The sequence below is a fragment of the Scardinius erythrophthalmus genome (assembly GCF_964197995.2).
Source record: "Scardinius erythrophthalmus genome assembly, chromosome: 8".
Classification (NCBI taxonomy): domain Eukaryota; kingdom Metazoa; phylum Chordata; class Actinopteri; order Cypriniformes; family Leuciscidae; genus Scardinius; species Scardinius erythrophthalmus.
In genome coordinates this window covers 2682803-2687802 of record NC_138228.1, presented here as the reverse complement: position 1 = coordinate 2687802, position 5000 = coordinate 2682803, and the positions used below count along the sequence as shown (strand labels likewise).

Sequence of the window (5000 nt, the reverse complement as noted above, 5' to 3'; positions counted from 1 at the left end):
CCTTCAGACAACATTAAACCACATCCAGCATCGATGCAGCTTAAGATGACGTCCGGGATGATCCGTATAAAGACCGATTCCTCCCTAAACCTGAGCAAACCTCCTAAAGCTGACAGAGAAATATACAACTCGCAGCTTTCCGGCATCCATTACATGCTTTCCTTTCTGTTTTTATTTATAGCCAACAAAGCACTCCTCCAACCTCCAGCGCACACAAACAATTTCAGCTACAAGCAGAATCAATAAGCTTTGTTTGGTTAATTATACCCAGAACGGGCTGAGCTGAGGACGGGACGGGACGGGAGCGCTGGGTCGATGCAGCAACGCTACACACAACTTCACATTTGCATCGTTTCATGTCACACAAGTTCAGATGAACACTTCACAGAACCGCTTTAGAGTTTATTTAGTGAAACAAGCGACATTACAGGAGAAAAACTACATTTGGAATAATATATAATATTAATAATATTAAACTAAACCAAATTAGCAAAATATATATAAAGATAAATAAGCCTTACCTAATACAAAAAAGGTTGCTATAAATAAACAGAATTAATATAAATACATAATATCAAAATATACTAATAAATAAACATATAAAAATAAATATGAATGCATATAAAAGGTAAATAAAAACAATATTAATAAGAGTAAATAAAAAGGTAATTAAATAAAAGTAAATAAATGTTACCAAATTTTACATTTAATTAAAATGTGATTAGAAATTAAATTAAATGTTATAAATAAATATAAATAACCACAATAACAATAAATAAATGTTATAAATATACATAACATATAAAGTATTACAATACATTAAAAAATTAAATAATACCAGATATTATAAAGGTAAATAAAAAAATGTAAATAAATACGAGCAAATAAGTAATTTTTTTTTTAAATATTAGAAGTAAAATCAAATCCAATTTAATTTAATTTAAAAAATAATTAATTAATAATAAATAATATAAAACTATAAATATAATAAATAAATAAACAAACAAACATAACAATAAAAGGTAAACAACTAAATAAAAGCAAATAAAAACAGTATAAACGCAAGTAAATAAAAGGCAAATAAATAAAAGTAAATAAATATAACCAGATATAAAATGAAAATGTTATTCGAAATAGTCAAATGAAATTGAATAAATACATATAAGTAACATATAAATATATTACAATAAAAAAATAAAAACTATATCAAGTTAAATGAATAAACAAAAGTAAATAAATAAATAAACATAAAATTAAATAAACATGACCAAATCTAAAATAATGTTAAAATGTTGTTAGAAATAAACTCATAAAATTTAAGAAATTAATTAATAAAAAGATGGAAGGACGGACGGACGGACGGACGGACGGACGGACGGACGGACGGACGGACGGACGGACGGACGGACGGACGGACGGACGGACGGACGGACGGACGGACGGACGGACGGACAGACAGACAGACAGACAGACAGACAGACAGACAGACAGATAGATAGATAGATAGATAGATAAATAGATAGAGCTGAACTGCGAGTCCTTGACCTCTGTAACACAGCATCTCTTCTGCATTAGACTGTGGTATTCTGCTGATGGAGGCGTTCTCTGGGAGCAGGTCCAGTATAGATCGAGCCACAGGCGGACTGCAGGACTCATGAAGAACACTGAGGCCACCAGTGCTCAGGAACTGAAGGATGACCGATATAAACTATTGCTTGTGCCTCTTTTTTCACTTCTGTAGAGTTGCTAGTGCATCAAACAAAGCACCGATCTTGAAGCGTCCCCATTATGCTATTAAATACATTCCTGATTTTGTTCTCAGACAAAATGTTAACCTTCATCCAAGGTCAAAAACACTTGTGATTGGTCTACTCTGCTCTGCTCTGATTGGTCAGATGTTCCAGTCTGTTGTGACCGTTCATTATCACATTGGGAAATATGCTTTTTGTGCTAGAGCCCCTCATGACTGGAACATCCATACGTTCGCTTACGTCTTTTTCTCTGTTCCGAACTGCTGTGATAACACATCTTCAGAATACTTGTCTATGTTTCTAGCATTTCAGATTTAGCATCGATATGTGTCATGTTATGTTTGTGTGTGTGTATATATATATATATATATATATATATATATATATATATATATATATATATATATGAATGTCTATTTGTGATGGGTGGGGATAGTGAGAGCTTGTGTGTGTGTGTGTGTGTGTGTGTGTGTGTGGGCGTGCGTGTCCGTATGGTGCGTGTGAATGTGTGTGAGTGTGTGCGCTAAGGTTTTTGTTTTCTTTTATTGTTGTTGTTGTATTATTATTTTATTATTTTTATGATTTTTTTTTTGTTTTATTTGATTGTATCTACTCTGTTGTTTTCTGTTTTATGTTGTTTGGACATGATCCTGAGGACCCCCATGAAAACGAGATGTTTCATCTTATGGGGTTCATCCTCTAATAAATGTTCATAAATAAATAAATAAATATCTGAATCTCAGCTCTTGATCTCAGTGATACGAACAGTAACGATGGCGTGGGTTTTACCGTATCAATCTCAGGAAACAGCGTCTTCTCCACACGAACAACACGAACCAAACTCTTCCAGTCTCAGATACACTACAGTGTTTGAGGGCGGAGCTAAGAGACGCTGCTCAGCCAATCAAGACCGCAGACTGGCATTATGCTAATTAGTTACAAACCTATGCAGGTTCAGCCTGAAGTGAGACTGAATTACTGACGACTCGTTTCAGTTCAGAATCACGTCTTTCTTTCAGGAGACAAAAACTCCATTTATCCGCACTTTGATCTTTAAAACTGTCCAGACCTGGAAAGGGAATGAAGGGCATGAAAGGGAATATCTGAAGTATTAAACTTCACCGTGCAACTGCTCACGCAGCACAAAACACACACTTCCTCATCATCGTACAGCATCACAGCCAGCAATCAAATTAACAAATCACTTTCTAATCTTGTTTTGCTGATAATGTTCTGCTAAAATTAGGCCTCCTATTCTCACAAATATAAAAACGACGGTGTAAATGTAATGAGCACTAAAGGCAGAGGCTTGTTTTGCACTCAAGTTTAAAGTGCCTCAATTATGCAACAGCAACTCGAAAGCTTCATCTAAACTCTTTTCTGTTTGCAGGATCCTGAGCGCCAGTGAACCGAGGCAGGAGATTTAAAAACCAGAGAGAATAAGAGACGAGCACTTTCGACTGACCCAGATACGGTCTCTCTTCTGGGATTGATGTTACAACAACATTCACTCGCATCCCAACACCAGCCCGACCTGCTCCGGTCCGGATACACACACCTGAAGCCAAACGCCAACCACATCAACATTCATCCAGCTCGGATTTTCTCATTTTGAGATCAGCATGAAATCAAGACTGAAATTTGGTTTCATATCCATTATGAACGATTCATCAGTGCATAAAATTAGTAATGCAATCTTAATGGTTTAGACCGAAAAAGTTTTGAAATGTGCCAAAATCGTGGAACGAAATAGTGACATGGATTAATAAGCGCTGAAGAAGAAGCTTTTTCGGTCTTTATTACATGCACAATAAAAAAATATATATAATTATAAACTAAATTAGCAAGAAAGATAAAAATTTGTTTATATATATATATATATATATATATATATATATATATATATATATATATAAAGAATATCATATAAAAAATATATATATATTTCATTATATTTTTAACCTGATGTCTTCATTTAATGTATGTTTGAATAAATCTAAGCGTTTCAACAACAAATTGGAGTAGACACAACTATATAATTTTTTTTTTTATGAAAACTGCTTTATTTGCAATTTAAATATCTATATACAACTTTTATTTGAGTTTTACATACATTTGATTTATTTAAAAATGCCTCCTCATTTCCCGTTTTCACATTACATTTATTTTTTGCCTCACGGAGACATTAAACCAGTTGAATAATTACTCATTTAATTCTGCATCTTTTTTCCCATTACAACTTCAAATACTTTTTTCACTTCAACAAACTGGAACACAGTATGCTGATGCAATTTATTATTAAAATGGCGCACTACTGCAAACAAAAGGAGGAATTAAACTGATCCATCATGTTTTATAGAGGAAAAAATAGAAACATGAACGAGAGCCTCACTGAGCAATGACAAACTTCAGCTCTTTATGAACATCTAAACTTATAATTAATAGATCTGAAGTGTCTGAGTTTGACAAGAGCAGATTTCATTTGAATAGACATACTTTCTTAAAATTACAACATGAGCATATTCATTTTTTATGAGAGCAGAACAGAACTAAACCGAATTCTTGTGTGAAATTCCCAGGGTTATTATAGTTAACTAAAACTAAAACCATAAAACAAATGTTACTCGAAATAAAATAAAATCTGAAATAAAGTATTAAAAAACTATTTTATTTCAACTAGTTGCCATTACAAATTTTCTCATTTTCATTTAGTTTAACTTAAAATAACTAAAACTGAAATGGAATTATTTAACAAACAAAAACTAAATAAACATACTTAAAAATACTTTAAATAAAATAATTGTAGAAATAAAGTATAGAATAAAACTTATTTTATTTTGCCATAACAAATTTTAACATTTTAATTTAGTGTAACCTGAAATAACTAAAACTGAAATAGAATTAACAACAAAAACTACATAAACATACTTAAAAAATACTTTAAATAAAATAAATGTAGAAATAAAGTATTGATTTTTTTTTTTTTTTTTGCCATAGCAAATTCTAACATTTTCATTTAGTTTAACTTAAAATAGTTAAAACTGAAATCAAATTAATAATAAAAAAAAAATTTAACTAAACTTAGAAAATAGAAAAAACAAATTCTATATATAATAGATATATAATATAATGCTATGATTATTTAACTTAATGATAGTAAAATAACGAGCACACGGCTGAAATGAGGATGCTAAACTTCCCAAAAATGCTGCAGGCCTGAAAGCGGATGAATTATTAGTTACCGAATCT

General features: G+C 31.6%; 1 protein-coding gene across 2 annotated transcripts in view; it reads right to left on the bottom strand.

The window, feature by feature from the left end:
* The window catches only part of chst8 (carbohydrate (N-acetylgalactosamine 4-0) sulfotransferase 8), a 169691-nt gene that overhangs the window by 164565 nt on the left and 126 nt on the right, over positions 1-5000 (bottom strand). For both annotated transcript variants that reach the window (XM_081372000.1, XM_081372001.1), the window contains exon 1: positions 4994-5000. This exon is cut by the window's right edge and continues 126 nt beyond it. The gene's annotated coding sequence lies outside the window, so the exon portion shown is untranslated. The remainder of the gene's footprint in view (positions 1-4993) is intronic.